At 51.9% G+C, this 24158-nt stretch overlaps 1 protein-coding gene across 8 annotated transcripts in view; it reads right to left on the bottom strand.

The window, feature by feature from the left end:
* Positions 1–22256, bottom strand: part of ARAP1 (ArfGAP with RhoGAP domain, ankyrin repeat and PH domain 1) — a 66756-nt gene extending 44500 nt beyond the window's left edge. For 4 of the 8 annotated variants that reach the window (XM_039251986.1, XM_039251991.1, XM_039251992.1 and 1 more), the window contains exon 1: positions 22139–22256. The gene's annotated coding sequence lies outside the window, so the exon portion shown is untranslated. Of the gene's footprint in view, positions 1–4077; positions 4160–9705; positions 9763–16228; positions 16249–22138 lie in introns of those variants that run through there. The other 4 variants (XM_039251987.1, XM_039251989.1, XM_039251990.1 and 1 more) reach the window with 4 other exon arrangements.
* Between the last annotated feature and the right edge of the window lie 1902 nt (positions 22257–24158).

Below are 24158 nucleotides of genomic sequence, written 5' to 3'. Positions count from 1 at the left end.
TTCCTAAAAACTGAAAAGCACCTAGAAATAATAAACAGGTCCAATTTGATTTCGGGCTCAGATCATGGTCTCATGGTTTATGAATTCGAGCCTCAAGTTGGCTCTGTGCTTACGGTATGGAGCCTACTTGGGATTTGTCTCTCTCTGCTCCTCCTCTCTCTCAAAAATAAATAAACATTTTTTTTAAAAAGCTGGTCAGTGACCTAACAGAAAAATGGGCAAAAAATATGAAGAGAGAAATTCACAGAAAGGAAAATATAAATGGCTCTTAAACATATGAAAAAGAACTTAACCTCTGTGCACTAAGTGGTGACAGGGTGAGGTATTCCCCTGCCTGGCTGGTGGGAGTGGCTCTGGGAAGGGCAATTAATGCCACAATAGCTGTGAAAACCCCAAGTCCTTCTGTTCTTTGTTCCAGCCACCCCTAGACACTTATTCTGTAGTCTTCCTCAGTGACCAGCAACAGTGATGTATACAGTAACAAAAGACTGGAAATAACCAAAATACCCATCAATCAGGGAATGGTTAACTAAACTATAGTGTGGTCATATAGTAGAATACTGTGCAACCTTAAAAAAATGAGGAAACTCAGTACATACATACTGATATGGGATGACCTCCCAGGTATGTTGTTAAGTGACTAAAGAAAGGTGCAGAACAGTATATAAAACATTCTGCCTTTATGTAGAAAAAAACAAACCAGAGGATAGATTAGTATGTGGTGATGGTAAATGCATAAAATATCTCTGAAAAGATACATCAGACACAAGGTGACATTGCCTCTAAGGAGGAAAACTGAGGGCTGAGGGGATGGAAGGGAGCAGACACAGAACCAGGCTTCAAGGGGTCGGATGCTGACACATGTTCAATTCCATTTTTAAGAAAAAGAATATCAGAAGGAAACAATCAGCAAAACTAAAAGGCAACCAATGGAATGGGAGAAGATATTTGAAAATGACATATCAGATAAAGGGTTAGTATCCAAAATCTATAAAGAACTTACCAAACTCAACACCCAGAAAAACAAAGAATCCAGTGAAGAAATGGGCAAAAGACATGAATAGACACTTCTCCAAAGAAGACATCCAGATGGCAAACAGACACATGAAGAATTGCTCAACATCACTCATCATCAGGGAATTACAAACCAAAACCACAAGGAGATACTGCCTCACACCAGTCAGAATGGCCAACATTAACAACTCAAGCAACAACGGATGTTGGCAAGGATGTGGAGAAAAAGGATCTCTTTTGCACTGCTGGTGGGAATATGAACTGGTGCAGCCACTCTGGAAAACAGTATGGAGGTGCCTCAAAAAACTAAAAATAGAACTATCCTACAACCCAGCAACTGCACTAGTAGGGTAGTTATCCAAGAGATACAGGTATGCTGTTTCGAAGGGGTACATGCACCCCAATGTTCATGGCAGCACTATCAACAACAGCCAAAGTATGGAAAGAGCCCAAATGTTCATTGATGGATGAATGGATAAAGAAGATGTGGTATATACATACAATGGAGTACTATGTGGCAATCAAAGAGAATGAAATCTTGCCATTTGCAGCTACATGGATGGAACTGAAGGGTATTCTGCTAAGTGAAATTAGTCAGAGAAAGACAAGTTATCATGACTTCAATCATATGAGATATTTAAGATATAAAACAGATGAACATAAGGGAAGGGAAGCAAAAATAATATAAAAACAGGGAGGGGAACAAAACATAAGAGACTCTTAAATATGGAGAACAAACAGAGGGTTGCTGGAGGGGTTGTGGGAGTGGGTATGGGCTAAATGGGTAAGAAGCATTAAGGGATCTACTCCTGAAATCATTGTTGCACCATATGCTAACTAACTTTGGATGTAAATTTAAAAATTAATTAATTAATTAAAATTGTTTTTTAATGTTTTATTTATTTTTGAGAGAGAAAGCACAAGCAGGGGAGGGACAGAAGGAGAAGGCGACAGAAGGTCCGAAGCAGGCTCTGTGCTGAGAGCAGCATGCCCGATGTGGGGCTCAAACTCATGAACTACAAGATCATGACCTGAGCCAAAGTTGGATGATCAACCGACTGAGTCACGCTAGCACCCCATTAACTAATTAATTTAAAAAAAAAAAAAAAAGAGTACAGGCAGGAGCCTGGGTGGCTCAGTCGGTTAAGTCTCCAACTTCGGCTCAGGTCATGATCTTGCAGTTCGTGTTCAAGCCCCACATCAGGCTCTATGCTGACAACTCAGAGCCTGGAGCCTGTTTTGGATTCTGTGTCTCCCTCTCTCTGCCACTCCTCTGCTCACACTCTCTCTCAAAAATAAACAAACATTAAAAAAAAATTTTTTTAAAGGAAAAGAATATCAGGGGCACCCGGGTGGCTCAGTCAGTTAAGGCTCTGATTCTTGGTTTTGGCTCAGGTCACGATCTCACAATTTGTAAGACCGAGCCCTGCATTGCTGGTCTTTGTGCTGACAGTGAAAAGTGCTTGGGATTCCCTCTCTGCCTCTCTCTCTGCCCTTCCCCTGCTCGTGTGCTCTCTCTCTCTCAAAGTAAATAAATAAACTTAAAAACAAAAAAAAGAATATCAGAATATCTTACCATTTTACAATATACACAAATACCAAATCATTAGTTTCACACCTGAAAACTAATACAATGTTGTATGTAAATCATGTCTCAATTCAAAAAAATTAACTGGAATAAGAAAGAATATCTTACTTCTGTAAAAATTCTCAAACCACATGACCACATGCACACACTGCCCAGGCCCATTCTGGGCCTTGGACGGAGCCTGAAGCTGAGGCTCCATTGGCTTCCCCAGGAACCCACCACCGGTGGGAGGAAGACTTTTCACTCTGCATCTATAATCTTTATCTATTACCTACATTTTGAACTATGTCAGTTATTTTTTTAAGTTTATTTACTTTGAGAGAGAGAGTGAGCAGGAGAGGGGCAGAGAGAGAGGGAGAGAGAGAATCCCAAGCAAGTGCTGCACTGTCAGCACAGAGCCCGACGTGGGGCTCTGACTCATGAACCGTGGTATCATGACTTGAGCCAAAATCAAGAGTCGGACACTTAACTGACTGAGCCACCCAGGTGCCCCTGAACCGTGTGAGTTCTTTAAAAAGGCTGTTGAGGGCCCCAAAGGAAGACACAAACAAACAGAAATACACTTGGTGTTCTTGGATAAACTGGCTCTCACCATTATGAAGACATCAGTTATTCCTGGGTTAAGTGACAGCCAGTACAAAACACAACCCTCCCCACCACCAAATTACCAACAGGCAAATTCTAAAGTTCACCTAAAATGATATTAAGGATTTGTTGTTAGGTGGAAAAATTAGATGCAGAACACTTTTCAATTATGTAAATATCTGGGTTAAATTAAAAAAATGTACAGGGGCGCCTGGGTGGCTCAGCTGGTTAGGCAACCAACTTTGGCTCAGGTCATGATCTCGCAGTCTGAGTTCCAGCCCCACATCAGGCTCTATGCTGACAGCTCAGAGCCTGGAGCCTGCTTCAGATTCTGTGTCTCCCTCTCTCTGCCCCTCCCCTGCTCACCTCTGTCTGTCTCTCTTAAAATTAAATAAACATTAAAAATAATTTATATGTACATATATGTACATATGTGTGTGTGTGTATATGTGTGTGTGTATGCATGTAGACACACACACTACCTCTGGATGGATATACAAGAAACCACCTGCCTTTGGGGAGGAGAACTGGCAGCTGGGGGTATAAGGGAGGGAGTGTTACCTTTCACTACACGGCTCTGTATCTTAAACTTTTGTACCACTTTCCAAAAACCAAATACAATTTAAAGGATAATGTGATATAAAAAGGTGGGGGGAAAAAAGATAATGTGATACACACCCCCCACCCAACCCACTACCCCTGCCCTATCCCAGCCCTTCAAAGCCCTCCTGGGAAGCTCTTTAGCCTCACCCTCTCTCTGCTCCTCTGCCTATTTTCAAAATGAAAACTGGGACCTCAGGTCTGGCCTCCATGAAGCCTCCCCCACCTCAAAGCTGGGGCTGAGCCGGCCACACTCAGCCCAGCTCCCTACTTCCCACCTCCTGACTCACCCACTGGGTGGCCAGGACACCAGGGATCCTCCTGGGGGCAGCAGCTACTCTGAATTGCTCCTCATCTTGATCCAAGAGGCACCTGCAAGGACAGGGGTGGAGCCACTTTGAGCAGTGGGGTGTCAGGAGGACCAGGAGGAGGGAGGAAGGAAGAAGGGAAGGGGAGGGGGGAAGAGTAAGAAGGAAGCACGAGATGGGGAAGAGGATAGAGGAAGGAGGAAGAGTTCAGGGAGCCTAATGGAAGCCAGGTGGGGCAGCAGAGGTTAGACAGAGAAAGGCCTGCTTGCAGGAGTGAAGAGGCAAAGGCTCTCCCAGAGGAAACGGCCACACGGGTGGTGGTGGTGGTGGCGAAGAGGAGTCAGGACTTTCTGTTGTCCGGCCCTCCCCAGAACCAGCAGCAGGGAGGTGTAGAGGCGGTCTCTGGTGGGAATTGTTGGGCCTGGAGTGCCCCCAGGAGGACTGGGAGGGGGAAGATGCAGTTCCCACTGGAAGGCAGAGCCTGTCAGTGAGAGGTGGGGGACACAGGGGAGACCCAGGGAAACAGGACCCGCTCCATGAAGCCTGATAGCCACAGGGTGGGGTGTGGGTAGAGGGGACCAGCTGAGGCATGAGACCTCAGAGGTACTGCTCTTAAACACATGTGGGGGCCAAATGAGCGTATTTCCAGGTGGGAGGGGCACTAACTGGCCATCCCTGAGGGCAGGCTGCCTGAAAGCTCAGGCAGCTCGGGCTCTACTGGGGGCCGGGAGAGGGTAGATGGGCTCTTCTTCTGGGGCACAGCAGGTTTCCTGCCACTAGAGGAGGGTCGGCGGAAAACTGCTGGGCTCTGCGTGACGGCTTTAGGGGGTACTTGTGAACATTTCAACTTACTAGTTAGGTATTTGTCTCAAGTAGACTCTACAATATTTCTTAGGATGGGGCTAAAATAGGTATAGGTTTTAAAAGTATTTTATTTTATTTTTTCAGTTTATTTACTTATTTTGAGAGAGACAGAGAAAAAGCATGAGCAGGGGAGGGGCAGAGACAGTGGGAGAGAAAGAGAATATCCCAGGCAGGCTCCACACTGCCAGCACAGAGCCCAACTCGGGGATCAATCCCAAGAACAATGAGATCATGACCTGAGCCACAATCAAAAGTCAGATGCTTAACTGACAGAGCCAACCTGGTGCCCCTAAAAGTATTTTAAAAATAAATCTTGGGCAATTCTTATTTCAGAAGGAATTGACAAAGAAAGGCAATGCTATTCAACTGACAATTTTTTAAAAAACAATAGGGGGGCCTGGGTGGCTCAGTCAGTTAACTGTCCGGCTCGGACTCAGGTCATGATCTCACAGTGTGTGAGTTGGAGCCCCGTGTCAGGCTCTGAGCTGTCAGCACAGAGCTGATGGATTCTGTGCTTCAGATTCTGTGTCTCCCTCTCTCTCTCTCTCTCTCTGCCACTCCCCTGCTTGTGCTCTCCCTTTCTCTCAAAAATAAATAAATATTTTGTAAAATACTTAAAAAAAAACCCTAATAAATAAAATAAAAAATAACAGACAACATGAATAGTCCTTATTATATGCCAGGTACCTAAGCACTTTTTATTAATTAATCTTCACAGCAACCCTATGAGGTACATATCTCATACCTCAAGATGAAGAAACTGAGGCACAGACAAGGTAAGTAATCTGCCCAAAGTCACACAGCTAGGACGGGGCTGCTTGAATATAGTCTAGTTAGGCTTTGTCTAATACAGTAACCAGTAGTAACCGCATGGGGCTGTTGAGCACTCAAGATGCTGCCACCTAATGAAGTGTGTGTTGTATAAAGTACCCACTGAATTTTGTTTTTTTAATTTACTTTTTTATTTTTAATGTTTTTTTTTTTTAATTTATTTCTGAGAGAGAGAGAGAGAGACAGCATGAGCAGGGGGAGGGTCAGAGAGAGGGAGATACAAAATCTGACAGGCACCAGGCTCTGAGCTAGCTGTCAGCACAGAGCCCGACGTGGGGCTCGAATCCACGAACCATGAGATCATGACCTGAGCTGAAGTCGGATACTTAACCGACTAAGACACCCAGGCACCCCATGGACTTTGAAGACTTTGTACAAAACACCCAAGAATATAAAATCTCTCTATTGTTTCTATTTATTACACAATGCAAGTATACATTATTAAAATTAATTTCACCTGTTTCTTCTTTTTCTTTAATGTTTATTTTTGAGAGAGAGCGTGAGCGGAAAAGAAGCACAGAGAGGGAGACACAGAATCTGAAGCAGGCTCTCCAGGCTCTGAGCTGTCACAGAGCATGACGCCCAGCTCAAACCCACGAGCCGGGAGATCATGACCCGAGCTGAAGTCTGACGCTTAATCGACTAAGCCATCCAGGGACCCCTCACCTGTTTCTTCTTAATGTGACCACCAGAAAAAAAATGTTTAATATTTTTATTTTTGAGAGAGACAGAGCACGAGCAGGGGAGGGGCAGAGATAGAGGGAGACACAGAATCTGAAGCAGGCTCCAGCCTCTGCACTGTCAGCAGAGGGGCTTGAATTCACGAACCGTGATATCATGACCTGAGTTGAAGTCTGACGCTTAACTGACTGACCCACCCAGGCGCCCAACCACCAGGAAATTTTAAACCGCACCTGTGGCTTCCATTTCACTTCTTCTGGATACTCTAGACTCTTAACCACACTGCTCACTGCCTCTCAAAAGCGATCATGAATACTAAGTGAGCACCTGCTACAGCCTGGGCCCTGTTCTAACAGTTCAACATGAACTGATGATGGCCCCAACCACCCTACTGAAATCACCAGGACTGGGAAACAGGAAACCACTTCCTTTCATCCCTGAGAAAGGGTCAGCCCCATCGTGGGTCCCCCTCAAGCTCCCATTCCTGCAAGAAAGACTGCAGGCCAAGGTCAGGCTCAGGGATCCACACTGATTCCCCTCTAGGACGGCCCTGTTCAAGGTTCTAGTAGCATGAACTTCAGACCTGGACTGGCACTCCAGGAATCTCAGGCTAGAGGGGGTCTGACACCATCCAGCCAGGGAAAACAGCCCACAGGGCCCTCAGCAAGCTAAGGATCAGGGAAGGCTTCCTGAAGGAGACAGCTCTTGAAAAAGAAGTTTGGAACAGTGCCCTTCTGAGCCATGCTGGAGCCTGAAGCAAAGAAGGAAACAGCAATACTGAACCTCTTTATTTAAAATTTTGGTATTTTGGGGGCGCCCGGGGGGGCTCAGTCAGTTAAGCGTCTGACTTCAGCTCAGGTCATGATCTCATGGCTCGTGGGTTTGAACCCCATGTGGGGCCCTATGTTGACAGCTCAGAGCCTAGAGCCTGCTTCAAATTCTGTGTTTCCCTCCCTCTCTGCCTGGGGAACTGGGGGGGTTCCCCTCCTCCCCACTCACACTCTGTCTCTTTCTCTCTCTCAAAAATAAACATTATTTTTTTTATTTTGGTTATTTTCTTGGATTTTTTCATTAGTTTTGATTTTTTTAAAAATATGGCTTAAAAATATTACCTCGATTACTGTTCTTTTTGCCCACCCCGGCCCCTTATAATTTGTTCCCAAGGCAAATGCCATACTCACTGTACCCTGATCCTGGCCCTGGTTTGGGGGTTTAAGCCCTCCAGCTGCTAAGACATCGCACTGAATCTCCACCCCCAGGAAAGCAGGGACCCAGCAGAGGGGAGTGTCATCCTGTTGTGACAGCATGGCCACAAACTGGGGGGTTCCCCTCCTCCCCCACCCCAAGGGCCCAGCTCAAGCTTCAACACCCCACCCTGCCCCTGCTTCTCCTGTCTCCCTCCAGCTCTCCTCTGCTGTGCCAACCTTGCTCCCACCTCTGCTCAGATCCCACCCCTGCTCAGATCCCACCCTGCTCAAAGCCACAAGTCCAGCCCCTTGTCATTCTTCAGCCCTGACATTTACAAATGAAGAAACAAACACCCACAGAGAGGAAGTGACTTGACATCCCTCAAGCCCCAGCCAGGCTGGGCTGGCTCAGGACTCCCTCCATGTCACTTTTTGCACCAGGCACCAGCTTAGCATATGGGATCCCTGAAAATGTCTGCTGACAATGATGAGCAAATGAGCCACATCCTCCCACCTTCAGGTACTGATTCCAGGTCCAGCAAATCCTCCCTAACTGCTCCCCTTGGGCTCCTAAACCTCGGAGGCTGAGCCCTATGGTAGAGCGCTGCTCCTGATCTGTCTCTAGTTGTTCCATTCATGAAGATCCATCTCCACCCGACCCCCACTGCGCCTGAGAATCTGCACCCCTTCTCATCCTCCCTGCTCTCCACGGCAGAGCCTAGGGCCTGGCTGGCACAGGGGCACTCAGTCCAGAGGTAAGAGTCATCTGGAATCTCTAATCCTTGCTAGCCAGTCCTTCTTCCGGTCTGACCTAGACCGTCTTTGCTGGAGGCAAAGCTTTCACCTTTCTGTCTTCTAATTACCACTTCGCCCCCCCACCCCAGTTTAAATCTCCCCCTTCTCTGTCCCAGGCCAGCCTCTCCCTTGTGCCATGCCCACCAGTGCAGCAGGAAGGCAGCCCAAAGCCTTAGCCAAGGACAGGCACACTCCCACTTCCTCCATTTCCTAAAATGCCTACTGTATGCCCAGTCCTTGGCCAGATTTCCACCCTTATCTCGGTTGTCCTCACAACAATCCCAAGGCCTGAGATTTTTACCCCATTTCAGGAAAGCTGTGTGAGGTGGAAATTTGCCCAGGTCACTTGCTGGAGCCAACAGGGCCTTCAGAGGATGTGACTGCCTCTGTCTGATAAAGTCAGAAAGGCTTCCAGAGGGTCCTACTGAGCTGGGCTTTGAAGAAGTAGGAGATTGTGCTTCCAGCCAAAGGGAGTTGAGTGTGCACAGCTCACAGGAATAAGAAAGGGCCCCCGCAGATCCAGGAGGGTGATTTCAGTGGGGGCAGGAATGGGGGATGTAAGAAGGCAGTAGTAACACCCAGACAGGTCTGGGGACTCCCACAAGGGTGTGAGCCTCCTTTGCATTCTGATTTGCATGAGTGAGTCAGGCCTGAGTCAGGGCAGCCTAGAAGGTCCTAACTCCTTCCACATTCAGCTCTGAGGTCCCTTCAGCCAAGACCCTTCTTTGCTCCCACCCACCATGATATCTTCAGGCCTCCTCTACACAGAACTGCGTGCTGGGTTCAAGGGAAGGATCAGTGATGGGTGAACAGAAGGAAAGGAAGGCAGGCCCAGGGTCCACACTGAGGCCTGAGGTTGTCCACCACTCACTCTCTCCTCCCCTACATGCCCTCCCCTCGCACCCCTGCCACCCCGGGCAGGCTAGGCAGGGTCCTTAGCATATAGCCCTCAGGAAACCCCTCCGGTGGCCCACACAGGAACCAACAACAGTACACATCCAGCTGTGGCCAGTCCAGGTCTACAAACCACAACCTACCCATACCACAAACTTACACCTCACACAGCCTCCAGGGACACGTACCTCCCACCCCACTTGGCAGCCACACAGCAGATCTGCCCTCCCCCAAACACAGCCTTCAGTTCCCACACTCCCTACCAACAACATGACTGTGCACAACTGCCCTGGAGCCCTGCAATGCCCAGTACCCCCAACTCCACCACCTGCCCCCCAAGATAATCACCAGGTGATACCTATGGGCAGGGTCACATTTGATCTGCCGCCCTCCTGGGTGTTCTCAGGACTCTGCCAAACAGGCAAGAAGCCTTGGAGACACTTCCCTTAGATATGAGGAACTGGGTGGGGGCTGGGTTCCTGGCCCAGAGGGTGCAGAAGTGGCCCCCGCCCCCCTGCAGAAGCTAGCTCCTTCCAGCCCAGCTAGGCTAGCAAGGCGGCAGGTGCACAGGCAGGCAGCTGACTGATCCTCGGGCCCACATGCCTACTTTCTGTCTCCCAGGGATGGGTGGCCGCTGCATACCAGGCCCAAAGAACTACAGAGGAGTCTCCTGCCCTGCAGCAGCTCCGAATCTCTGTCCTGTCACTTCCCTGGCACCAGATTTCTGTCCCATCCCGTCCATGGTGTGATCCTTCCTCTGGAGACCCAGGAGTGGCGGAGGTGGTGAGGAGCAGCCCTCCGGGGAGTAAGGACTGAGTCGGGGTCCCAGGGCCTCAGCCACCTGGTAGGAAGCTGGGGGCCACTAATGAGTCAGTGCCCTCTCCCCACAAGATGCCAGGCAAGTCCGGGTTCTAGTCCCGGCTCTACCACTTCTTGCCTGAAGCGCTGGGCAAGTCATGTCACATTCTGAACCTCAGTTTCCCCCTCCATAAAGCAGCGCTGTCACCCAGATGGCTGTGACACGTCACTACATATGTGTTAGAGACCACACTCCCTCACGTCATCTGCTCACTCCTCTGCTGGTAAGACAGATACTTCCTGTTCCTTAGCCCCAAGGCCTTGACCAGAGGGGCCCTTGGTGTTGGCCTTGCAGCCAGGTTCTAGTCTGGACCCCTCAGCACCCTGGAGTTCTGTTACCCCAGATACCAGTGACTACCACACCTTGCCCCCTTCAGGGCTCCAGACTAGATACCTCCCTGCCCCTGGACCTCATTCTGGGTGGCCCCAGGCACTCCACATTCCCACCCCACAGTGAACTCTCCAGGGAAAAGCAAGGTTACCACCAACCTAGGCGAGGCCTTTGAGCAAATTAGACAAAATGCCTCTTTCCCCAGGAGCCCCACCGCAGGACGGAAAGCTCAGCAGGGAGGACAGACTGGGTTTCAGTACCCCCTCTCCCAGGTCTCACCTCACCCCCTCCCAACCAGGTACCCTTGGACAGTGCACAACATGCACGTCACACACAGAGGACCTGGTGCGAGGCGGGACATTTTAACAACCCCCTTGGGGCAGCCCATGCGGCATTATCCTAATAAAATATAAAACCAGGTTTACTCATGACCAAGGTACATTAAAGACTAAGGGACAGGAGACATCCTTGATCTGAATTTCAGGCCTAGCCCTAACTCCCAGTCTAATCTCGAAAGCCTATTCCTTTCTACAACCTTCCTGTCTGTCCTGTATAAAAATTTTACAGTTGTGGATACTTTTATAATTAGAAGACCGAATGACAAAATTGAGTTTGTCCCCGTCTGTTCCTCAAAACATTATAAAGTAGCTTTATGATTTTTAAAAAATGTTTATTTATTTATTTTTGAGAAAGACAGAGAGAGAATGAGCCGCTAAGGAGAGAGGGAGAGAGAGAGAGGGAGAGAATCCCAAGCAGGCTCTGCACTGAGCCAGATGTGGGACTCAATCCCACAAACTGCGAGGCCATGACCCGAACCGAAATCAAGAGTCAGACACCCAACTGACTGAGCCGCCCAGGAGCTCCAGCTTTATGATTTTAAATGTAACATGAACAGACCACTCAGGAACTATTATAAATGAGACTGATTTCCTGGGCCATCTGGACTGGAGAATGGGAAACTGAGATCCAAAACTCCCTCCCTCCCACCATGGTCTTATTCTCCGGAAGGTCTAAGACACAGCAAATAAGGTCCCTCGCCAAGACATGGAGATCAGTAGCAGAGGGGCAGCCCAGGGACTTTCAAATGGGAAATGGACTGAGGTCCATTAGTAAACATGAGACTCCAGGGTCCCTGTGGTTTGTCCTCTGGACAGCATCTTACCCCACCCTAGCACCGACCGTCACCCACGTTCCCCCAAACCTCATGCCCAAGCCCCACCTTAGAGAGGGTCAGATAGGGAGGAAGGGATGGGATGAAGTGTGAATGTCCAGAGTACCTCACTTGCAAATATACAAAGCTGAAGTTCAGTGATTTGGAATTTAGGTCTTGCCAAAGTCTATGACATAGGAATCCCCCTTGGCCAACCATCTCCAAATGGACCACCCTGGACCACTCCCTCCCATCTCCCCTGTGCCTCCTCATTACCTTGTTTTGACACACACAACCCTCTCCATCCCCGCTGCTCCCATCCACCCCAGGCCTCCCCAGACAGGTCTGGATCTCTGGGCCCTCTTCTCTGCTTCTGCCCTTGACCCACCTTCAGCCAGCACACCTACCGGCCCACCCTACAACTGCCCCCAAGGCAGAGCTCCTCACCTAACACTAACCCCACAGCCCTCACCCACACCACGTTCCCCGTGTCCCAGCCTGTGTCACTGTTCAGGCGTAGCTCAGACCAGCCCCACAGCACCTGTGGAGACCTGGGACACCCCCAGCAGAAGCACACCGGACTGTGGCCTGGTCCCCTGCCCTCAGTCACAGACAGTCCTCTACTGGGGGCTTCCCAGGCAGGGCAGGGAGCACCTTCCCCCCCAACGAAAAGGCTGGTTAAGGGGGAGGCTCAAGGTGCCACAGAGTGACTTCAGGAAGATCCTTCTCTGTGTCCACTGCCTCCTAAGGCAGGGGTGGGGGAGAGATGGGGGCTCTACACTATAAATGAGTAAGTCCGAAACAGGAAGAAACAGGTAGGAGGGAGTAAGCAGGTCGACTGACAGGCTCCCAGGCAGCAGGAGCGGACAGAACCAGAGTCACATGCTGGGACCCCTTGGAAGAGTTGAGGGCTAGCCCTGACCCTGGGGAGAGGGACAGAAGGCCGCTTGACTCTACAGATCCTGAGTTTCCCCAGAACCCGATGAGCTCACTCACCTGGGAGGAGAGACTTGGTGGGCTCCCCTGCACCCTAGAACAAGCAGCCCGGGAGAACGGGAGCCGGCACATGCCATCTCCCTAGGTGGTCACTGGAATGGAGAAGCCAGGAGATGAGCAGGCCCCTCACTTGCCGGCCCCCGAAAGGGGAAGCTGCCTGCGCTGACAGGGTGGAGGTGAGCAGGCTGGTAGGGCAGGGGCTAGGAAGGACCAGCAGCAAAGGCCCTGGCCTCCAACCTCATGTGTGATTGCAGCCTCCCCAACGATATAGTCAGACAACAGAGAGGAAGATTCCCTGACTCAGCCTCTCCTCTCCCACTCAGAGAACATTCTAACCCACTTATCCGACCCAGCCACCCCTGCCTAAAACAACAAAAGGTTGTGATTATGGAGTGCTTACCGTCTATCAGGCACTGTGCTAAACACAGTACGTGGACTGCTTCATACCTCCTCAAGACAGTCTAGAAAGTGGATGGTTTTTTAGCCCGCTTTACAGATGAGAATAAAACAAACCTCAGAAAAGTGAAGTAACCTGCCTAAAATAACACAGGAGCCAGAATCCGAACCGAGGGCTGCCTGGGCCCCTCTTTCTATTCCGTCTCCTCATAGGGCACAGTGCAGAGACAGGCAGAAAGCAGGGAGGATACAGGGGGGTCAAGTGGGGAAGAGAGAAGAAGCAGGCTGGGAAGGGCCTTGAACGCTATGCTAAGACACTTGCCCTTACTATCCAGACAACAGGAAGCCATGAAGGGCAGCAGGGTGCTTCGGGGATGAATCACGGGGTGGGTGGGCAGCCAGGCAAACTGGGGTGCCTACCACCGGGAGACTGAGAAATGCACATAACTTCCGGGTCTCCATTTTACCATCTGTATAATGGGGATTATGACAGCTCCCCCTTGCAGGTTTCGGAGGAATGAACATATGCCAGTTCTCACTCCCCAATGACTTGCCACCTTCATCAGACTAAAAGCCAAAGCCAGCACGTGGCCTGCCTACCAGGGTCCATGGTCTGTCCTTACTGCTCGTCTCCTCGTTCTTATTCCACCCCATCTATGTGCTCTTACCACAGGGCTGGGCACTGGCACTCCTTCTGCCTGAAATGCTTTTCCACACACCTGATGACTCACTCATACTTTTTTCAGCACTTTCTCAAATACAAGGCCATCATTCCCTGAACACTCTACCTAAAAATGTGCCCCCATGAGTCCCTGATCCTGTGCCATTTTTCAGCATCCCACTTACCACTACTGGATCACATATTTGGATGCCACTTGTCACTGCTGGATTACACTATTGTATGACATATTTATTTGTTCACTGTCAATATCTTCAACCGGAGGACAGGGGCACTGTCTCATTCACTGCCCTATTCTCAGTGGCTGGATACGTTTGGCCACCGGAAGAAAGGATGGATGGATGTCCACAAAGGCCTCGCTCACTTCGGTCAGGAGCTTGGGACATAGGTAGGGAGAGAGATGGTTGGACGAGGCAGGTGTCAAGGTTTAGACTGGAGTTCTAGGAGTCAAAGTTTCAACTCTGAGGTTCCTTGGCCCCCTCCGTGGCTAGGCTTGCCCTTTCTCTCCACCTGAGGCTGCCCTAGCCACTTCCTGCTGGGCTGGCCTGATAAACACTGCTCGGGGAGCCCTCACCCACAGAGAGGAAGTGCTGACTCTCAGACCCCCTGGGGCTGGCGCCCCCCCCCCTCCCCCGCCCCCAACCATTCTCCAGAGCAGGTCAGAACCTCCCTAGACTTCCAGAAGTCTCGGAGACCAGCCCCCATCCTTCTGCCTTGCCTACTCCTTCCATGACTCTCTAATACCCAGAGAGGTCAAAGGGCCTCTACCCTCTGGCTCCTGCGTCTTCATTCCTCATCCATCTCATTCCCTCCACTTCCACTGCCTGACACTTTACCTTCAGGTCTTTGCTTATACTGTTCCCTCTGCTTGGAACATCATTCTCTACCCTGCCCTTCAAGTCTAAATGTCACCTGCTCCAGAAAGCATGTGACTCCCATGGCCACAGTCCTGATCAAACCGGGATGTCACTATCTGTGAGTGTGTCACATATACATACACACACACACTCTCACCCCAGACCTGGCTGGGTGTTCCATGAAAGCAGGACCAGGATCTGATTACCCTGCATCCCCACTACCAGCCTGAGGTTAGCACACAGTGAATATCTGTTGATTGATGGGCATCTCGCAGTTTTATACAAGGAAAGCAAGTAGCTCAGGCAAGCGATGACTTGCCTGAGGTCACACTGCAATCAGTGGCCGGAGTGTGGGTAGAACCTGGCCTCTGGCCTCCTAGATCAGGCACTTCTCATTCCCCTCGTGCCTACCCAGTTATAGCTCTAGCCTCCTCCCTACTACACCTCAGCTCTGCCTTCCCCCAGCTCTCCATACCCGCAACCACCTGCCCCTTAGGCATTTAGGAACCACCTTATTCAACTCTCCCCTCTTCTAGAAGAGGCAAGTGAGCCCTAGAGAGGTGCAAGAAACTAAACTAACCAGGGCCACACAACAAGTCAGGACCAGGACCTAGGCCCCCCCAGACTGAAGCCCTACCCCTTCCACTAGCCTGTTTCTTGGAAGAACTGGGAGGGGATAGTCCCCTCAGGTAACCTCGAAGTTACTGGAGCAACCCCCCTACTCCACATAGGCTAGGCCGGCCCAGCACTGAAAGATGTGGGTTTCCAGGCCACTGGCAGTAGAGGCAGATGAGTGTCCTGGTTCACGTCCTGAAACAGAAACTGGAACAGAACCACTAGAACAACTAGATGCTTCCTGGGTCTTCACTCTCCCTGCGCTTAGCACATCCACCTTCAGAGCTGAGGAGACAGACAAAGGAGGAAGAGCCCCAGTCTGAGGGGAGACGTAGGACTTCAGCTGAGGTTCTGGCACCCCTTCAGCAAGCAGGACAGATCCCACCCCAAAGCCATCCTGTTGTCATCTGGCAAAGCCTAGTCCCCAACCCTGCCCTCTGGGGGGAGGGGGGTGGCATTCTCCCCACCAGGCTGCTGGGGTGGCCTTTGGGAACAAACTATGGTATTTCAGCTGCAGACTCACAGGGGCCTGCCAGGATGACAGTCCCCACTCAAACAGATAAAAGGGCACCTGGGTGGCTCAGTTGGTTGAGTGTCTGGCTCCTAATTTCGGCTCAGGTCGTGATCTCACGGTTCATGGGATTGAACCCTGTGTTGAGCTCTGCACTCAGAGAGCAGAGCCTGCTTGGGATTCCCTCTCTCCCTCTCTCCTGTCCCTCCTCTGCTCAGTCTCTCTTTCTTTCAAGATAAATAAATAAACTTGAAAAAAAGCCTCACCAGATTGCACATCAAGGAGCACAAAGCCTGGCACCTCCTACTCCAATCCACTGGGATGTGGAATGCCGAGAACACCTGCACGCAGGCAAAAATCGCAGGTCCTCCAAGGACGCATCTGGGCCCAGGGGCACACAAGTTCACACATAGACACGTGCACACTGCTTGCCCCGACGGATGTGGAGCAGAAAGGAGATGGGAAGCACAACCCAAGAAGGAGCTTACCCAGCCAGGAAGTCTTCCAGGAGGAGGGCACTTCCCTCATGGGGAGGAAACAGGCCTCCTCCACACAAGGCAGCTCCCACTCTCATGCCCAAGGCCCTTTGAGGGCAGCTGATGTGCCCATAGGCTCTGATGGGCACCGGAAGGAGTGGGTGGGGGTGGCAGCGTTGTGAAATATTCAATGGCCCTGAGCCAAGGCCCAGCCTCCCTGCCCGGAGGAGGGGCAGTGTCTGCCTTTGGACTCCCAGGCTCAGGTCTTTATCCACCACTTTGTCAGGGCCCTTGAGCCTGGTTCTGACCCTCCAACATTGGACCTGGGCCTGGTGAACCACATTCCATGTTGGCCCTGGGAGGACCTGGCTCACCCAGCAGTGTGACCCAGACCTTGCTCTGTGACCCAGCCAGCCGTCAGCCATCCCTGGGCCTCTCCTCAACCGCATCCTGGTATCCAGGATGACAGCCCCACCGGCTGCAAGTGAAGAGGAGTGGCCCCTGTCTGTTCCCTCCCCATTCTCCACCAAGATGGCTATCTCTTCTGCTACCGCCTAGTCCCTTCCAGGGTCTGGTTCTCAGATATTTTGAAAGGTGACAGCTGGGTGCACATGCTGGAGGAGGCGGTATAGAGAGCCCACAGAGCCTGGAAGCCAGCTGTGCTACGGACCTCCAGAAGCAACCCTGATAAACTCTGGGCCTTGTCTGTCTGGTACCAGCTGGCCAAGGCGTGGCACAGGACTCAGCCTCAACTCAGCATCTACCCGGCCCAATTCGAGGCTTTGCAGGCTCTTGGAACTCAGAATTTTGGAAATTCAGAAGCTGGGAATCGCCAGCACACGAAGCCTTAGAATCCTTGAATCCCCAATGCTTAGAATCTCAGAGTCCTAAAATTCCAGCTGCCCAATGTGGGGAGAGGGTGGGTGGAAGTGGAGAGGCATGGAGAAGGCCCTCTACCCCAACTCATCTGCCCTGTTTGATTGGCTCCTGTCCAGATCTGTCCACACCTAGAGACTACTGTGGGAGCTGCTGCTTCCTGCCCACCCTCTGAAGATCAAGGGATGCTGAGTTCACTGAAATGACCAGCTCAAAGCCTCTCACTGAACCAGAGGGCAGGAACAGGACTCCAGAGCCCCAGCCCTGGCATTTTGGGGAAAGGAGGTGAAGGGTGAAGAGGATGCCCAGGAGCAGGGCAGTGCCCTCTCGGGCAGTAAGGAAGGAGGCAAAGGAGACCCAGGCATACAGAGTAGCAAGATGCCATGATAGCTCCCCGCTCCTGGAGGCTGACCCACCCCAGGACTGGCCCAGCCAGGTCAGACGCCCCCAGGAGCCCCGAGCAGTGGAGATCCCGGGTATGACCCGAGTTCCTTGCCCTGGGAATGGGGACAGAGGAGCAACAGTGAGAGGGCCCAACCCTCCTCTTTCTTCCCCTTGCACGCACATTTTTTGCCCTCACAATGAAGATAATAAGGAAGAGGAATATTTTGCCATATTCCTCCCTCCTGTCATCTGAGTAGCAGGGCCTCTTGACCCCTGAATCGTCCTCCAGAGTCCTCTGGCACTGAGTGTCACACTCTTGACCACAGCTCGTGCCTGCTTCTCGGCCTCTCAGCTCTGGAACCGTGTTTCCCGGGTTTGTTCGTCCATGCCATCCAGCTGTTCCACACCCCAAGCACCTTAAGAGGATTCAGGCTCTCGGTTCAGTCAGGGAGAAAGTCTGGACCCTATGACAAGGCAGGTGGGCTGTGTCTGAGGGAAGCTCAGGGCTTCAGAGGCCCAGGAGGCCCCTGACCAGGCCCCAGGTAGGGAGGTGGACTGTTGGCCTCAGAGCCTCTGCCTGGGTGCCGGCTCTAGCTCTCCCTTTCCTCGGCTGAGAGACCACAGACAAGTCACTTAACTTCTACGGACCTCAGTTTCTTCGTCAGCAAAATGGAGTCTGGGAGAACCACCATATTCAACAGAGCCCAGAGCCGACAGAACATGACGGGAGCAATGAGAAGATCTCCAAGAGATGCTCACCCTAGAGCTGGGCCCATGGGGGGCTCAGGGCTTGCTAGCGGTCAGTCCCGTCTAGAAGCAGGATGCCCCTGCAGGCATGCCATCCTCACAGCTGGGTGCCAGCAGTGTCACTGGACCAGGCAGCCCTCCACTCCCTGAGACCCAGGCTGGGAGTTCCCAGGATAGAACCGGGTTGGGATCTCCTCCATCTGAGCGTCTCCTGGTACTCAGAGTTCTCATTGTAAAGAGGGAGAGATCCAGACTCCCAGCTCTCCTACGTAATGGATGGTCTTAGGAGAATCACTTAACCTTTCTGGGTCTGTTTCCTCATCTGTAAAATGGGAACGGCACAGACTCCACAAGACTATTGCTGAGGATTAAATCAATACAAAATGCTTCCACAGTACTTGGCACATACTAAGTTTCCAAGAAACAGTAGCTACTGCTACTATAATTACTACCATTAAATAATAATTTTGTTATTGAACTGGTCACTTAATTCCACGTCCCCTCCCACCCACTCTGATTGTCCCAACAGTCTGGGACAGATGTCCTCATTATAGGACAGATCTTTTCCCTTCTCAACTATGTTCCAAAGGCTGAGACAGAAAAAAATTCCACAGGAAGATCATGTGGAAGGCCAACCATGCACTGCCCCCACCCCCTAGCCGTCCCTGACACCCGAGGTCATCTGCCTCTTTGGGCTGTCCTCCCCAGAGCCCTCATTGGAATGTACAGGTCTGGGGGACCAATGGCAGCAGGGGTAAGTGGCCAAGATGTCCTCTCTGATCAGGGCTGGGCATTCTGGTGTTGAGTCAGCAGCAGGCCCTGAGCTTTGTGGGCATTGTACTTGTAGGGGGTCTCTGAGGGCCCTTCATATCCTTCTGCTTAGCACAGAACCCCTTCCTGAAATATGAAACACTCCTCTGTGCAGGGATGTGAAGGGGGATGAGTCTAGCCAGCCTGAGACCAGAAGAGGGGGTGAGAGGGGCCACCGAAGGGACTGGAGTCTACTCTTAAGTGAGGGCTGCGCCTGCTTGGCTGGGGTCACACTGTGCTCGAGCAGCCTTGGCCACCACCCAAGGGAAAGCCCCTCACTGAGTGGGACCCTGGACTGAGCTCAAGGAGTAAGGTCAGGGTAGGGGAAGAGGAAATCAGGCCAAAGGAAGCAAACAAACTCCTGGGTCCTGACCCTGCCTCTACCACTTATTTGCTATAATTTTAGGCAAATTACTTATCCTCCCTATGCTTCAGTCTTTTTATCTGCAGAGCGGTACACAACCTCTAGGGTTTCGGGAGGATGAAAGTGGTTAATATACATGAAAGTGCCCACGCCAGTGTTATGTGCCTATTTACTGACATCTTTCTGGCAGATGTGATTACTCAGCTCTTTCTGTCTCTTCCCCTGTGCTACAGGAGGGTGATCCCTGTCTCATGGAACAATGTGAAGTTAAATAAAAGGACAAATGTGCAGCTCCAAGCACATGATAGGTACTCTAGGTACTCAAATCAAGGAGAGCTCCCTCCCTTTCCCTCTTCTTTCCCCATGAGGGCCCAGACTAGGAGTCTGATCAGTCCTGACCCCCACCAAGGCTCAGTGTGTGATCCTGGTCTGATCTTTGACCCTTGGCCTCAGTCTCCCCATCTGTGAAAAAAGCTTCAGGGCTAACTGGGCTCTGAGTGTACATGACCATATTATCTGCTCCCACCTCCATTCCCTCCTTCCTTCTTCACTTCCAGCTCATGGCCTACAGCATCCCCTTCTGCTGCGACAGAACCCTTGGGAGCCTAAATTTGGGTGGAGGGACAGCTGGTGGGCAAGAAGTATGAGCCCTCAAGCAACCCAGGGCCTGTCTCAGGCTCCCACGGGTTAAGATCCAGAGTGAAGGGCGGGGGGTGGGGGGTGCGCGGCAGGGTCAGAGCTGGACAGGCGGGCCTGGAGCCCAGGGCCTGCCTCCCCTCCCCCCACCCTGGGAACAGAGGCTACTTGTTTGGGCATCAGCCGGCCCGGCTTTGAGCTTGGCTAAAGGAAGAGTGGGGTGGGGTAGAGAGGGCCCCTGAGAATAGAGGGGACTCCCCTCTCTTCAGCGGATGTCCTACTCTGACACTAGGCTAGTCCACCACTAGCCCCTAGGACTCTCAGAGGCCCCTTACCCATCTGAACCAACCCCTCCCTCTAGGTTCTCACTTCATTCAAACACTCATTGCCATGGACAGGATTTAGACTCGGGCCCTAATTCTTACATCGTCAGGCTCTCTCTGGAGCATGAGACCAGAGCTTATCACCCCATCCTGCAGATGGGGAAATGGAGGCTCTGAGAAGTTTGGGGACTCCCAGAGTCACATAGTGTTTGGTGGCTATACAGGGACTATCCCACGTCCCAGTCATCCCCATGGCTCTGCAGGTCCCTTCCCCACAGAGCTCCAAGGAGACCCTTCCTAAGCTGTGCCCCTATACAGGACTGAAAGGCTAGGCAGGAGGAGATAAACAGCCCACCTGTGAAGTCCCAAAGGACCTAGGAGATTTGGATGGGGAGAAAAGTTCTAGAGAAAGTGGGTAGGGAAGACAAGCAACCTGCACAAAGGGCTGAGGTTTCAAGTGCACAGAAGCATGACTGGAGCCTGAGAGGTGGTGGGGTGCGGCTAGAGCTGAATGCGGAGGCCTCAATGACCCCAGTGAAGCGTGCGGGCAATCAGGGCCCCTAGTGGCCTCTGCCCACTTCCACCTCACCTTTTGCCCCACTCCTGTGAGCAAGTGGTGAATGGGGAGGCTGGGTCTGCACAATCCCGAACCAGCCAGGGAACACAGGGATGCGTTCTCTCTACACCTCGCCATTCCTCAAATATACATACCATGGACATCCTGCTTCTGCACAAGCTGTGCTGTCCTCTGGAAGGTCCTTATCCTTGGTAATTGCCACTTAACTGCCGAGGCCCATTCCAGGCATCTCTTCTTCCCTAGGCCTCCAAGAGTCCCAGTCCCCAATTCTATCTCAGAACCTGTCTGCACTTGTCTCCGTGACTCTGTAATGAGCTTGCTGGGAGGTCTCCCCTAACCTAGACACTCTCTGATCTCCAAAGACAGACATCCTGGATGCCTCAGTCTGGACCTCCTTGGTGCTCAGCACGCAGACAAATCCTTTCTGAGTACCTGCACAAATCTGTGCCACCCTGTAGTACTTCCCCACCCCCAACCAAGCCCGGAGATCAGGGAAGGCTCCCCAGGGCAGGAACTTTGGAGGAGGGAAATGCATATGCCAGAAGCCACACTATAATGGCTCCTGACCAGAGTTCCCCAAACACCAAACACCCACCCCATGTCCCCCAGGCTGCACTCCAAGCCAGCTCTCTGCAGCGCCAATAACCCACTCCAAGCTTGACCCCATTATGTGAACACACACCTCCTCTTTTTCCAGCAACTGGGCCAGGTAGGGGCTCTTGGGACGTCATGCCTCCATTTACTGGTGGGGAATTGAGTTGCAGAGACCGGAAGTTGTCTGCCAAGGTCACTGGAGGCCCAGGTACAGGGCATAGGGTCAGACGAATGCTCAGGGCTGTAAGGGTCTCCGCGGTGAGAGCCACTGAAGCCTTCATTTCACAGGTAAGAAAAGCAAGGCGCCGGGGGTTCTGGCTGGCTCCGGCTCCTAGGAGCCTTCATACCAAAGGACTAAGAGCTGGAAGCCCCCTGTCCTGCCGGTTCGTCCTCCTCCCTGCCATCTCTGGCCTGACTACACATTCTCAGGAGGCGACCCTCACCCCAATGACTAGACACTAACGACAACTTACAAAAGAAACGCCCGCGGAAGTAGAGCCGAGCGCACAGTCGGCGTGCGGCCTCGGCGTTCCCTTCTGCGAAATGGGGAAACTCCGGACAATACCTGCGGAAACAGCGGCGGACGGAGAGGCCCCAGCAGTCACACCTACCTGTTCTGGGCGAAGATTCCCCGTGCGGACCCGGGGACCGGGGTCCCAGTGCCGCCACTGATTCAAGCCGCCGTAAACTCTCGGCCGCAGGCGGGGCGCGCCCACCCTGCCGGGCGCTTCCGCCCGCCCCACGTGATGCCCCAGGGAGCGGAGGGCGGGGAAGGGACAGGGACCCGCCCCCTCCTCGGCCCCGCCTAGTAGGGATCTTTTAAGTCCGCTGTTCTGGCCCGCCTAGCGGACGGGTCAGACTGTTTCCCCAGGCCCTCTCGCTGCTTGGAGGTCTGTTCTCTGTCTCTTGAGGCTCAGTTCTACTTCCACCACCGCTGCCCGCTGAGTCTCCATTTCTTCCTGAGACTCCCTGACTCTTGCCACCCTTCTCCTGGAGATTCTACACCCTCACTCCCACCGCTCACTCCCACCCCAGTCCCGCCCCAGGGGACCAGACCCCCAGGGTGGAAAGGGACATTTGGAGGCAGAACGACCTATGTCCCCGACCTCCTCCTCCAGGGAGTCCTTTCCCACCTCATTCTCTGAGGATAACCCACTTCCCTCCCTGGGCCCACATCCCCATGGGGTAGGGTGGTGCAGAAGAGTCCTACCCAGTCAGAGAGCTCAAGGATCCCTTGGCAGAAGGCTGCCTACAGCCTGAGGTCCTGGCAAGACTGGCCAAGGGATATTGGGAGATTTCTGCCTATCCTGCCAGCACATACACAGATGAGGGCCCTGGATTTGGCAGTAATTCCTGGGTCCTGGGTCCCTGTCACCTCTGGGGCCAGCCAAGCCAAAGACCTTAACTTCTTAACTTTTCTATTTCTCCAAATGCCCAATGGAGATATTTGGAAAAACAGCTCTCAACAAGATGGGACATGGGGGTTGACTCTGAAATTAGAAGCCATTAATTTGAGCACCTACTACATGCTGGGCCCAGTGCTTTTACCTAAATCCTCATACCTCTCCTTGAAGGCAAAAAATCACTCAGGTTAGGGATTAGAAGATTAAGCTTCGAAAAGTTCCAGGACTTGTTTAAAGTTACAAAGCCAGTATTGGGCAAGCCTGGGATTGGAACCCAAGTCTTAGTGAGTTATAGAATCTCTTGCCAACCCTCCCCTGAACACTCACCCTGTTCCCCTAGAAAAGAATTGATGCCAAGTAGGCTGTGTCTTCCTGACAAGGCTAAGGCAAGTCATTTCTCAGGAGGAGAGGACAGGGCCAAACCTTGGAGCAAACTTCCCAGTCCCAAATTCATATGGGGTGTAAGAACACTGGAGAGGGGCAGAGCATAGAGCCTTCCTCCCGACCTGAAAGCAGGGATGTCCCTTAGGCATCCTCAGACAGGATGTCTCTCTGTTCCTGGAGGCCACAGAGAACAGGTGAGGTGCAGGCATCCCTCTAGAAATCAAAGCCTAGAGTTCCAAGCAGTCAGACAGAACACAGTACCAGGGACTGGCATCTGACCACTGGCAAAGCCCCGGGAGCCCCACCTTTTCTGTTAACGCAGGGCTGAGGTCTTCAAAGCACGCCAGGGAAGGCTCAAATCACAGCACCTAGTCCCTCCAGTGCAATGGAGTCTGATGACCCTCACCTTCAACCCCCAACCTTCCAACCTTCACTCTGAGGCCCACAGCCCTGTGGTCTGAGACCCAGGAATCTCTCTCCCTTCCTTATGTGATGGCTGGAGAGTGTCAGAACCTCTACCAACGCAGGTTGTACTAAAGGGGCCTCAGGCTGAAGGTCACACAGTAGAACCTCACCCTCTGAACCCTGACCCAGGGCTTCTGGCCAGACCTACTTCTTCTCTTAGAGACCAGTGAATGGTAGCCAAACAGCCAGGAGCAAATGGCAGAATGAACATGTAACAAGGACAGGTGAATGGATGAGTTAACTAAGGAATAGACACAGAACAGAACACACCATGGACAGGAGGAAGGGGTGATAACCTGACACATACCCCATCTACACATGGGGAAATGAGGGGATGCCTAAAGGGGCAAAGGCCACAGGATCAATAATAAAATTAACA

This window comes from Hyaena hyaena, unplaced genomic scaffold (genome assembly GCF_003009895.1).
Source record: "Hyaena hyaena isolate Hyena2069 unplaced genomic scaffold, ASM300989v1 scaffold_406, whole genome shotgun sequence".
Classification (NCBI taxonomy): Eukaryota; Metazoa; Chordata; class Mammalia; order Carnivora; family Hyaenidae; genus Hyaena; species Hyaena hyaena.
The sequence above is the reverse complement of the archived record's forward strand: the minus strand, read 5'-3'. Positions and strand labels throughout refer to the sequence as shown.